The sequence below is a fragment of the Lissotriton helveticus genome, chromosome 1_2, assembly GCF_964261635.1.
Source record: "Lissotriton helveticus chromosome 1_2, aLisHel1.1, whole genome shotgun sequence".
Classification (NCBI taxonomy): Eukaryota; Metazoa; Chordata; class Amphibia; order Caudata; family Salamandridae; genus Lissotriton; species Lissotriton helveticus.
The window spans coordinates 432,078,170-432,091,667 of NC_136058.1; the positions used below are offsets into that span (position 1 = coordinate 432,078,170).

The following is a 13,498-nucleotide window of genomic DNA, read 5'->3' on the forward strand; positions in this document are numbered from 1 at the left end:
CGGCCTGTGGGGGAAGTTCGTCAACGAGGGGAGAGACGCCCTGCTAGAGCTCCCCGATACCGAGATGACCTCGTATGAGCACATGAAAACCGCTCTCCTCACTCGCTACGGACTCACCCCCGAAATGTACCGGCAGTGATTCCGAGACTGTAAAAAAATCCCCGGTACCACATGGGTGGAGTACGTGAACTTCTTCAGCAGAGCCTTCGAGGGGTGGATCAAAGGCAGCCAGGTCACCACCTACCAGCAGTTGGTCGACCTCATTATATGGGTACACCTTTCCAACAACTGCTTCATCGAACTCCGGCAACATCTCCTCGACAGCAAATTGACAGAGCCGCGAAAACTCGCTGTCGAGGCTGATAGATGGGTGAGCACCCGAGTCCCCCGGAGCCCGATCGGAGACTACGGCCGGGGACCCCCCGGAAACCACCGACCACGAGGCGGAGGAGGAGGCCAGAGCCGGGGCCGAGATCCCCCCACTGGGTTGTCCCCTACCTCCACTTCTCCATCCCTGGGCCGAAGGGGGGCCCCTCCCGCACGACCGGGGCCCCGCCCGAACGTTACTTGCCACAGATGCCAGCGACAGGGTCATTATGCGAATGACCCCCTCTGCCCGATGAACCAGCGACCCGGCACCACTGGTCCTCCGAACAGCCAGATCGCGGCTGCCGCCCTGGGTACCGAAGGAGGCGAGGAAGAGGACAACGACCCCGAGCAGGCCGAGTGGGAGCCCGACGCTATGATCTTGGCGTGCCTGGGTGAACGAGACATGATCCCCGAGACCCGATCCCAGCCAACACACAGAAATACCGCCAATGGGTCACCATCAATGGACGCCGGGCCGAAGCCCTCCGTGACACTGGAGCCAGAGTGACGGCGGTCCGCTGCCACTTGGTGACCCCAGAACAAATTCTACCCAATGTCCTGTGCCCGGTGCGGTCGGCGGACAACTCCGAGAGCTTGTGCCAGATGGCACGCATTCCCTTCGAGTGGGGAGGGGTGTCGGGCCTGCTGAAAGTGACTGTCCGGGACGATGCCCCTGTGGACTGCCTCCTCGAGAACGACCTGAAAAGTTCCCCCTGGGCCCATGTCGAGCGGAGAGAGCATCTGGGGATGCTCGGCCTTCCCGAGTGGGTCTGTGCAACCACTCGTTCCATGACCGCCCGGACCTCCGCCCCGAACGAAGACACCCCGCCTGAAGAACCGGAGTGGCCCGCACCTCCACCGCCCGTCGTCCCCGAGGACGCCGACCCCGAACCCGGCCCCCAGGGGCCCAGCCATGAAGACCTCACCGAGCTCGGCCACCTTCCAGAACTAGCTCAATGGCGCCAAGAAGGTGGCCCCACCCGCGAACAATTCCGGCAGGAACAGAAAACCTGTCCCTCCCTTGAGGGAATCCGACAACAAGCCGCCACTCAAGCCGCTGGAGACCCCTCGGGGTCCCACTGGATCTATTGGGACCACGACCTTCTCTACAGCGAGCAGAAGATTGCGGAACTAGGGGCCAGCCGGGTGCTGGTCGTTCCCCTCCGATTCAGAGACTTCCTTTTGAACTTGGCACATGACGTGCCCCTCGCCGGGCACCTGGGGCAGGACAAAACTTACAGCCGCCTGGTGACCCATTTCTACTGGCCGAAAATGCGCAACGATGTGAGTAATCACTGCCGATCCTGTCCGACCTGTCAAGCCAGCGGGAAGAGCGGGGGAAGAGTCAAAGCTCCACTCCAGCCTTTCCCCGTGGTCACCTCCCCCTTCGAGCGAGTAGGGATCGACATAGTGGACCCCTTGGACCCCCGCACCTCTCAGGGGCACCGCTTCATCCTCGTTCTGGTGGACCACGCCACCCGCTATCCTGAAGCCATCCCCCCCGAACCATCACGGCCCCAGTAGTAGGCCGAGCCCTAATGGGGATCTTCTCCAGAGTCGGCTTCCCCCGAGAAGTCGTGAGTGATCGGGGCACAAACTTTATATCTAAATATGTGCGGTCCCTGTGGCAACTGTGCGGGGTCACATATAAGTTCACCACCCCGTATCACCCCCAAGGAAATGGACTTGTAGAGCGGTTTAACCGAACACTGAAGGGGATGATCAAGGGCCTAGAAGAGCCGCTACGACGCAAATGGGATGTCCTGCTGCCCTGCCTCCTGTTTGCCTATCGCGAGGTACCCCAGAAGTCCCTGGGGTTCAGCCCCTTCGAACTATTGTATGGGCACCCGGTCCGAGGCCCCCTCAGCCTGGCCAAAGAAGGCTGGGAGATGGCTGTCCGAGGTGCTCCACCAGATGTCTTCCAGTACCTCCTGACCCTCCGCAACCAGACTTGGAAGTTCCGGGAACTTGCCGAGGCCAACCTGGAGGCCCGTCAGGAGGAGATGAACCGCTGGTATGACCAGAACGCCTCGTCCATCGAATTCGAGCCGGGCCAGCAGGTCTGGGTCATGTCCCCGGTTGAACCTTGTGCCCTCCAGGACAAATGGACGGGGCCCTTCAAAGTGGTGGAGCGCAAGGGCCCCGTCACCTATCTGGTAGACATGGAGTCCCCCAGAAACCCCCTCCGGGTTCTACACGCTAACCGGCTCAAGCCGCACTTTGCACGCACTGAACTAAGTCTGCTGCTAGCGACCGATGACGGAGCTGAAGATGACTCCGAACCTCTACCCGATCTCCTGAGCACCACCGAGAAAGACGGCTCCGTCGAAGGGGTCACGCTCTCCTCTACCCTGACGCCTAAACAGCACCAAGACTGCCGGAAGCTGCTGGGGCAATTTGCAGATCTATTTTCCCTCACTCCTGAGGTCACCCGGTGGTGTGTCCACGATGTAGACACCGGAGACAGCCCGCCGGTAAGACACTGAGCTTTCCGAGTGCCAGACCGAGTTCGGGCCTGCATTCAATCCGAAGTGGCCAAGATGCTAGCTCTGGGGGTAGTCGAACCCTCGGACAGTCCCTGGGCCAGTCCTGTTGTCCTGGTCCCTAAGGCCACCGCCCTCGGCACGCCCCCGGAGCTCCGGTTCTGTGTTGACTACCGGGGGCTGAATACAGTCACCAGGACCGACGCCCATCCCATCCCCCGGGCGGATGAACTGATCGATCGCCTGGGGGCCGCCAAGTATCTCAGCACCTTCGACCTCACGGCCGGATACTGGCAGATCGGCCTCACCCCTGGAGCACAATAGCGATCGGCCTTCTCGAACCCTGATGGCCACTACCATTTCAAAGTGATGCCCTTCGGCATGAAAAACGCCCCGGCCACCTTCCAGAGACTCGTGAACAGGGTGCTGGCCGGGCTGGAAGAGTTCAGTGCCGCCTACCTGGACGACATTGCAGTGTACAGCCTCCACTGGGATGAGCACCTGACCCACCTCTGGGAGGTCCTGACGGCCCTCCGACGGGCCGGACTGACAATAAAAGCCAGCAAGTGCCAGATAGGCCAAGGGTCCGTGACCTATCTGGGACACCAAGTAGGGAGCGGCCAGGTGGCTCCCCTCCAGCCAAAGATTGACGCCATCCGGGCCTGGGAGCCCCCGGTCACCCAAACAGCAGTCCGAGCCTTCCTGGGGCTCAGCGGATATTATCGGCGCTTCATAAAAGACTATGGAAGCATTGTGGGGCCCCTCACAGAACTGACCTCCAAGAGACTACCACAGGATAGGCTGCCATTATACTGCTCGACCTCAGCGCCGCATTCGACACGGTCAACCATGCCATATTATTACACCGTCTGAATGGCTTGGGCATGTCGGGTGCGGTCCTGGAATGGCTTGCCTCCTTCCTGGACGGCAGGTTCTTTCAGGTGTGCGAGGGTGAGATAGTCTCCCCTAAACACCCACTTAGCTGTGGGGTGCCTCAGGGTTCTTCCCCGAGTCCCACCCTTTTTAATGCCAACATGGAACCCCTAGAAGGGATAGCCCATCCCTTTGGTTTGCGTATTGTGACCTACGCAGACGACACCCAACTGGTGGTCTCCCTCGACCACCCCGAAGGGTCGTCTTCCACCTTAGGCCCCTGCTTAGAGGCTATTGCCAGGTGGATGCAATCTTCCTGTCTTAAATTAAACGGGAAGAAAACAGACATTATGCTGCTGGGCAATTCTTCTCCATCTGCCCTTGCATCCACCTGGCCTCCATGTCTAGGCCTGCCCCCCCCCTCCCAAATCCCAGATTAAGAGCCTGGGGATTTGGCTAGATAAGGCGCTGGATTTCTCAGTCCAAGCTACAAAAACTGCTTCTACTTGCATTGGACTGTTGAAAATGCTCCGCAAAGTTCTCCCCTTACTCCCATTCCAGGCCAGGAGAATCATGGTCCAGGCCCTGATTCTCTCCAGCCTGGACTATGGGAACGCACTTTATTTAGGAGCCCCGGCAGCAGTCACCCGTAGGCTCCAGGTTATTCAAAACTGTGCCGCACAACTCTTATATAACATCCCCCGCCGGCAGTCAGCGAAGAAAGCTCTTAAAGAGCTTCACTGGCTCCCGGTAGCGGCTAGAGTACAGTTTAAGGCCATGTGCATAGTCCACAAATCATTTCATCGCACTGGCCCGGCAATTCTGCATCCTGTGGTTACACCCTATGCTCCACCTAGAGCTTTACGAATACCAGCATTCTCCTTAGAAGGCGTGCATGGCTTAGGATCTCAGCTCCGGAGATCAATTCCAGCATTCTCCTCCGAAGGCGTGCATGGCTTAGGATCTCAGCTAGGAAGATCAATTCCAGCATTCTCCTTAGAAGGCGTGCATGGCTTAGGGTCTCAGCTAGGGAGATCAATACCAGCATTCTCCTTAGAAGGCGTGCATGGCTTAGGGTCTCAGCTTGGGAGATCAATACCAGCATTCTCCTCCGAAGGCGTGCATTGCTTAGGATCTCAGCTCGGGAGATCAATACCAGCATTCTCCTTAGGAGGCGTGCATGGCTTAGGATCTCCGCTCAGGAGATCAATACCAGCATTCTCCTCAGAAGGCGTGCATGGCTTAGGATCTCAGCCAGGGAGATCAATACCCGCATTCTCCTTAGAAGGCATGCATGGCTTAGGGTCTCAGGGTTTAAGCCTGAGGTTCAACAGTCCATTTTGAACACTCCCTTTGACAAAGAACACCTGTTTGGTCTTGTAGTTGACCAAGCCTTACAAAAGAAGAAAAAGGACACTGAAGTAGCAAAATCCATTGGAGCACTCCAGTCCCCATCTAATAGGGGCTCCTTTCACCGCTCGTTTTACATAGCTGGGTCCAAAACAACATCCTCAGGCTCAAAGGCTTCCTCCTACAAAGGTAACATCCAATCCTTTTCCTCTAGATGTTTCTACAGAGGAGGATATAGAGGAAACAATTCCAAAGGCAGACCCCTGCTCAAGAATCCCTCCGCGCCCCCACCGACCTCAAGAACTACCGACCCAACTCCCATCTCCTCTTAGTGACCAAAGTCACAGAGAAGATCGTCCATGCCCAGCTAACAAAATTCATCGAAGAAAACTCCATCTCGACCCCTCCCAATCCAGATTCCGCAGCAACCAGAGCACCGAGACCGCTCTCCTCGCTGCCATAGAGAACATCCACACCCTGCTCGACCAAGGGCACACTGCAGCTCGCTGCCATAGACAACATCCACACCCTGCTCGACCAAGGGCACACTGCAGCTCTGATCCTACTCGATCTCTCTGCGGCATTCAACACCGTCTCCCAATGCACACTCAACGGCAGACTCCACGACGCCGGCATACAGTGAACCACCCTTGACTGGATCCACTGCTTCCTCACCGGCAGAACCCAAAGAATCAGACTGCCACCCTTCCTCTCCAAACCCACAGAAATCAACTGCGGAGTACCACAAGGATCGTCGCTCTGCCACAAGCTCTTCAACATCTACATGGCCCTCCTTATCACCATCGTCAAACAGCACGGACTCAGTATAGTATCCTACGCCCACGACACCCAGATCATCCTCTCTCTCACCAAGGACACTACACAATCAGACAATAGTACATCTACTTCACCAGTTGGTTTTTACAATAATTGCACAAAAATCTCACCTGTGTCCGGCACAAGTGCAATCTTATCTGGGAGCTTCCATCAACACTCTCAATGCTCTAGCCACTCCCAATATAGCCAGGATTCACAATATCCAGGCCACACTATTACAATTTCAACTCAACCAATCATTACCAGCCAAAGTCTTCATGCATCTGCTGGGAATGATGGCATTCTGCGTTGCAATCGTACCTCATGCAAGGCTTCACATGTGTCCTCTGAAACAATGTCTAGCGAGTCAGTGGAATCAATCACAGGGGGCCAGATGTACGACGGGATTTTGCATGCGCAAACGGGTTTGCAAACCCGTTTGCACATGCAAAATCACTGTTGGCCGTGTACAATTCCAAAATAGCGAGTTGCAGTTTATTTGCGACTCTCTATTTAAGAATTGCAAGTCGCAATTAGGAAGGGGCACTCCCTTCCTAATTGCGTCCGCAATGCTATGTGTGAATGTTTTGAGACCACAATTGCGGTCGCAAAACGCTTGCAAATGACCACCCTCTTCAAGAGGGTGGTAATGCAGTCGCAATTTTGAAGGGGTCCCCAGGGTACCCCTTCCACTTTGTGACTGTGTCTAAAAGGTTCCATGTTTAAATATCGATAACAAAAATATAGTTAACAAAAATATAGATGTAAAAATATCGACTACAAAAATATCGATTCCCTATACTTAAACAGGTAAGTACAACAATATCGACTCAAAAATATAGATGTAAAAAATATAGATGTAAAAAAAATATCGACTTTAAAAAATAATATAACTTAAATTAAATTATTAAATAATATGAATATTAACAAAATAAATTAAATTACATTTATATTTAAACTAATTATAACAAATAAACTTAATTTAATGAATATAAACACAATAAATGTGTACATTTACATATATTTTCTTAATTAATTTTTTTATCTTCATTTAATTTATGAACTTTAATAATTATATAAAAATAAAATAAACACATATATAAAACATTTTGAATAAAAAATAATATTCTATATTTAATTAACACATTAAAGTATTAAAAAATATTAATACATACATTTAATAACAAAATACAAACATTAGTAGTGAAAACATTTGATAGCGAAGGGGTAAAAATTACTATTCCCACTCCAGAGAGTGCAACAGTAGGGAAAAATTGGATTGCGTATGGGTAAAAATTACTATTCCCACTCCAGTGAGTGCAACAGTAGGGAAAGCGTTGGATAGCGTAGGAGTAACTATTACTATTCCCACTCCAGAGAGTGCAACAGTAGGGAAAACGCTGGATAGCGTAGGGGTAAAAATTACTATTCCCACTCCAGAGGGTGCAACAGTAGGGAAAGCGTTGGATAGCGTAGGGGTAAAAATTAATATTCCCCTTCCAAAGGGTGCAACAGTAGGGAAAGTGCTGGATAGCGTAGGGGTAAAAATTACTATTCCCACTCCAGAGGGTGCAACAGTAGGGAAAGCGTTGGATAGCGTAGGGGTAAAAATTACTATTCCCCTTCCAAAGGGTGCAACAGTAGGGAAAGTGCTGGATAGCGTAGGGGTAAAAATTACTATTCCCACTCCAAAGAGGGCAACAGTAGGGAAAGCGTTGGATAGCGTAGGGGTAAAATTACTATTCCCACTCCAGAGGGTGCAACAGTAGGGAAAGCGTTGGATAGCGTAGGGGTAAAAATTACTATTCCCCTTCCAAAGGGTGCAACAGTAGGGAAAGTGCTGGATAGCGTAGGGGTAAAAATTACTATTCCCACTCCAGACAGTGCAACAGTAGGGAAAGCGCTGGATAGCGTAGGGGTAAAAATTACTATTCCCACTCCAAAGGGTGCAACAGTAGGGAAAGCGTTGGATAGCGTAGGGGTAAAAATTACTATTCCCACTCCAGTGAGTGCAACAGTAGGGAAAAAGCGCTGGATAGCATAGGGGTAAAAATTACTATTCCCACTCCAGAGGGTGCAACAGTAGAGAAAGCGTTTGATAGCGTAGGGGTAAAATTACTATTCCCCCTCCAGTGAGTGCAACAGTAGGGAAAGCGCTGGATAGCGTAGGAGTAAAAATTACTATTCCCACTCCAGAGGGTGCAACAGTAGGTAAAGCATTGGATAGCGTAGGGGTAAAAAATACTATGCCCACTCCAAAGGGTGCAACAGTAGGGAAAGCGCTGGATAGCGTAGGGGTAAAAATTACTATTCCCACTCCAGACAGTGCAACAGTGGGAAAAGTGTTAGATAGCGTAGGGGTAAAAATTACTATTCCCACTCCAGAGGGTGCAACAGTAGGGAAAGCGTTGGATAGCGTAGGGGTAAAAATTACTATTCCCACTCCAAGGGGTGCAACAGTAGGGAAAGCACTGGATAGCGTAGGGGTAAAAATGACTATTCCCACTCCAGACAGTGCAACAGTAGGAAAAGCATTGGATAGCATAGGATTAAAAATTACTATTCCCACTCCAGAGAGTGCAACAGTAGGGAAAACGTTGGATAGCGTAGGGGTAAAAATTACTATTCCCACTCCAGAGAGTGCAACAGCAGGGAAAGCGTTGGATAGCGTACGGGTAAAAATTACTATTCCCACTCCAGAGAGTGCAACAGTAGGGAAAGCGTTGGATAGCGTAGGGGTGAAAATTACTATTCCCACTCCAGAGAGTGCAACAGTAGGGAAAGCGTTGGATAGCGTAGGGGTGAAAATTACTATTCCCACTCCAGAGAGTGCAACAGTAGGGAAAGTGTTGGATAGCGTAGGGGTAAAAATGACTATTCCCACTCCAGTGAGTACAATAGTAAGGAAAGCGCTGGCACACAAAACAATAAAAAAAAAAAACTAGAACAGTAGGGAAAGCGTTGGATAGCGTAGGGGTAAAAATGACTATTCCCACTCCAGTGAGTACAATAGTAAGGAAAGCGCTGGAACACAAAACAATAAAAAATAAACTATCCATTTTTTTAAAATTTAATTTCCAATATAAACATAATTAATATATACATTTAAATATATTATTAGTAACAAAGATAATAAAAATTAATTAATTACACATTATTTAAAACTATAATATCCACCACACACACCTAATATTAATTACACAATTACATTTAATATTTACTAATTAATTAATGAAAATTAATGTATTTTTTTAAATAATTAATTAATTACCAGCTTTCACACCATATACACTTAAAAAGACCACAACACACACCAAAAATTAATTACACATTTACAATGAATAATTACTAATTAATTAATGGTAATTAATTTTAAAATTATTAATAAATTAATCAATAATAAATTAATTAATTACCACCCCTCACACCATTTACACGTATGAACTCCCCAACACACACCTAAAATTAATTAAACAATTAACATAATTAATTATTAATTGACAGATTGAAATTAATTAACAACTAATTATTAAACTATTATTAATTAATTAACACATTAATAATCAATTAATTTTATATAATTAAATTACTAACCACCCTATTCCCCTATCAACCCACAACCCGCTACGGAAGTAATGACACAAAATTAAACATAAAAAACATTAATAACTAATACAATTCCAAAACATATAATAAAATAACAAACAATTCTCATTTAAAACACTAAAATACATAACATTATTAATAAATCGATATTTTTGTAAACTATATTTTTGTAAACTATATTTATTACAACTATATTATTGTTATCGATATTACTTACTTGTTAGTCGATATTCTGGTCAAACTATATTTTTGTTGTCGATATTTGTTCCACTCGATATTTCTGCGGAGATTTTCATGTCAGACGATATTTCTACTTCGATATTCCTACTCTGCACCGTCTAAAAATATTTTTTAAGGGCCGGCAGTGGTCCCAGGGACCACTGCCTGTCCTTAAAGAAGGAAACGAAAACGTTTCATTTTTTTTTTTAAATGCATCCCATTTTCCTTTAAGAAAAACGGACTGCATTTAAAAAAGAAAGGAAAAAAAAAGCTGCTTTATTAAAAAGCAGTCCCAGACATGGTGGTCTGCTGAGCGCAGCAGGCCACCATCCCTGGTAGGGCTGGCATTCCCAATGGGCTCGCAAATTGTGCAATGCTCATTAATATTAATGAGCCTCGCAATTTGCGACCCAGACCTAGTGTTGGTAGACAGCGGCAACCATTGCTCGCTGCAGTGGTGGAATCCTCAAAACTTAGCAAAAGGGCGGCCTTTCATAGACCCGATTCCACAGTAACCGGTTGGGGTGCCCATCTTCAACATTACAAAGTCCAGGGGCTGTGGTCAGACAAACACAAACGTCTCCACATCAACTACCTAGAGCTTCTAGCAGTGTTCATAGCACTCAGCATTTCTCACACAACTTGCAGGCAAGACTGTTTTAGTTTGCACGGACAACAAGCAATGTACTACTTACAGAAATAGGGAGGGACTCACTCCCGCCAGCTGTCGCACCTTGCACAAAGCATTTGGGATTGGGCGATTCACCAGAAAAACTATCTCCTACCAGAACACCTCCCAGGAGTAGACCATCAGATTTCAGACCTGCTCAGCAGACACAGGCAGCAAGTACACGAGTGGGAACTTCATCCCCAAGTTCTTCTTCCCTACGTTCAAAACTGAGGTTTTCCACAGATAGATCTGTTTGCCACAGTGCACAACGCAAAAAGCCCAAACTCTGCATCCAGGTTCCCACACCCAGCATCCAAAGGCAATGCCCTATGGATGATTTGGTCAGGGACATTTGCTTACGCTTTTCCGCCTCTCCTGCTAATTCCATTACTAGTTCGGAAGCTCAGACAAATGTCCCTCACTGAACTTAATAGCCCCCACATGTTCTCGTCAACCTTGGTACTCTCATCCTTAAAACTCTCAGTGGTTCCACATCAAAAGCTACATCTCACATCTTGTCTCCTCACTCGGAGCCATGGAGAAATCAGACATCCAATTCCCAGAGAACTCAACCTAGCGATTTGGCTCCTGAAGTCATAGAGTTTGGTTATTTACAACTACCACCAGACTGTATGAATATTCTCAAGGAAGCTAGTAAGCCTACTATTAGAGCATGTTATGCAGCAAATGGAAACTTTTTGTTGCTTATTGTAAGAACAACAATATCAATCATCTTGATGCGTTTGTGCAGAATCATTTGTTAACTGTTGCATTTACAGTAATGTGGATTAACTTACACATCCATTTGTTTACACCTGGGAGTCATAGCTGTATACTTGCAAAATAGACAACACCTATCTCTCTTCAGAGTACCAGTGATTAAAGCCTTCATGTAAGGATTAAAAAGGGTTATACCGCCAAGTATTCCCCCTGCTCCAGAGTGGAACTTAAACATAGTTCTTACAAGGCTAATGGGCCCGCCTTTTGAACCAATGCACAAATGTCCGTTACAATTCCTATCATGGAAAGTTGCTTTCCTCATAACGATAAACTCATTAAGGAGAGTTGATGAACTTCAGGCATTAACTATACAAGAGCCTTTCTTTCAACTTCACAAAGATTGAGTGGTTCTACGTACCAATCCTAAATTTCTCCTTAAAGTAGTTTCTGCTTAGGGGTAATTCGTGTACGATATCAAATTAAAATAACATAACATTAGCATTTTCATTATTAATTTAACCATCGTAATTCTTGTATAGAATTTATGTGCTGCAATGATAATAGAGCAAACGACACACAATTGATGGATGGAATGCAGAACAAATCAAAACATTCACCCCCAGTCAAGAGATCTAGGTAAATCCATCATTATTTCGCTCACCATGTCACCCCAGTTCAGACATGGCCATATGCAAATCAGTCTTGACCCTGTGCCTAATGGGAACAGTCCAGCCCGAACTGCAATGATAATAGAAGCAGATAAAAGTAATTAGCAAAATAGGCACATTGAACAGAATAAATAGTTCCACCATCTTTCTAAAACAATGTACATATGCAAGCATATGAAAACTATATATAGCATTTTCCTAGTATCCTTTCCTGTGTGTGTGTGTCTGTGTGTGTCTGATGGTCTCTGTGTTTCTGTCTCCCATTCCCTGTAGGGAAAGTATGTAGCTCCCCATTGTAGAAGAGTCGGTCAAGAAGGAGCACACTGCTTTGAATAATTTCGTGTTATGCACTTTTTATTAGTATTACAGGAAATCACAATGACTGATTGTCTCTGTTATATTCTTCTTTCCCACAGGGTCTTCCACTTCAGTCCCTTAGGTGTGCCTCGGCCTCCGTCGTCCCTCGGACAGAAGGAAAAGGCTCAGGTAAGTGTTTTTGCTTTATGGTTTAATCAAGGGAGGATGTGAGGGATAAATAATAGCTATGCATAAATGTGCAGGGAGGGGGTAGAGGTTGGAGCAACCAAAAGAAAAAGAGTAGCCGATGATTTCTGCTCTTGTCTTTGTTTCCGCCTCACTTATTTCCTTTTCCCTGGGTCCCTTTCACCCCTCAGCCTCCCCTCCCGTCCCTCTCTGACTCAGCCCCTTTCCAAAAGCCCCGTAGATGCCCACGCACCTGGAAGAGCCACGTCCCTTCGGGGCCATGACGTGGTGACTCCGCGTCCTTCAGTGAGGTCTGGTCTTCTGCTTTGGCTTTCCCTCCTCCGCCAGGTTCGGGTGTTCTGCTCGCCGACAAGCTGTGACCTCCCCTGGGCTCCGGTACTCTCTCTCTCGTAAGGCTGTTAGTTCTTCTCTGTCTTTCCGGTCTTCCCCTGCTGGTTTTTCCGCCTCGCGTTCCCATGCCGCGTGTAGCTGGACCAACTACTGACCAACCTGACGCGCTCTCCGCCCCCCCCCCCCTTCTTCAAGTGTGTATCCTCTGATGTCCGTCCTCAGCTCTAGCTTAAAGGGGCCGCCTGCCGATTCCCCACTCTCCACTTCTTGATGACAGCAAAGCGGACAACTGGTAAAAGGTGACTGTGAATATAGGAGGGGAGAAATATATGAAGGGATGGCTGCCACTCCTTATCCTCTATCCCATTGTCTACCACAGGGGCTACCTCACACACCCCACCCCCAGACGCACCCAAAAATAGCTTATCCTAAAACCCAACTCCCAAAAACAAGATACCAAACAAAAGGAAAATCTTAGGAGCTTCAGGTGATCTCCCTAGTGTCTGATTACTGGTATTTGTTTAGGTGTATAGGAGTCCAGAGGTTACATAGCAAACCTTGTCTATGCATGCCGTGTATTTTTGCCATAAAGCGACCCTAGGGAAATGAGGTAACCTGAAAAAGAAAGGTTCTACTTCAAAAACCTGTTGAAGAGAGTTGTCCCAGAGACTCTTGACTGCCAAAGGGTGGGTACCAGGGTAAGAACTGGGATCCTAAGAAGGCTTGGAGCCATGGCTGTAGGTCACTTGGGCACTGAGCTCGAGACTCTGGCTGTAAAAACAAGAAATATACCTCTGGTCCACCTGCAGTACCTGCAGCTGCCAATCTCCAGATGGGATCTCAGGACAGCAATGGCCATGCCAATGAGCTCTCTTAGCCGACTCAAGTAG

At 48.0% G+C, this 13,498-nt stretch overlaps 1 protein-coding gene across 2 annotated transcripts in view; it reads left to right on the top strand.

Annotated features, from left to right (window-relative positions):
* LOC144807653 (uncharacterized) overlaps positions 1–13,498 on the top strand; it is a 425,807-nt gene that overhangs the window by 29,435 nt on the left and 382,874 nt on the right. For both annotated transcript variants that reach the window (XM_078673274.1, XM_078673275.1), the window contains exon 3: positions 12,191–12,260. The gene's annotated coding sequence lies outside the window, so the exon portion shown is untranslated. The remainder of the gene's footprint in view (positions 1–12,190; positions 12,261–13,498) is intronic.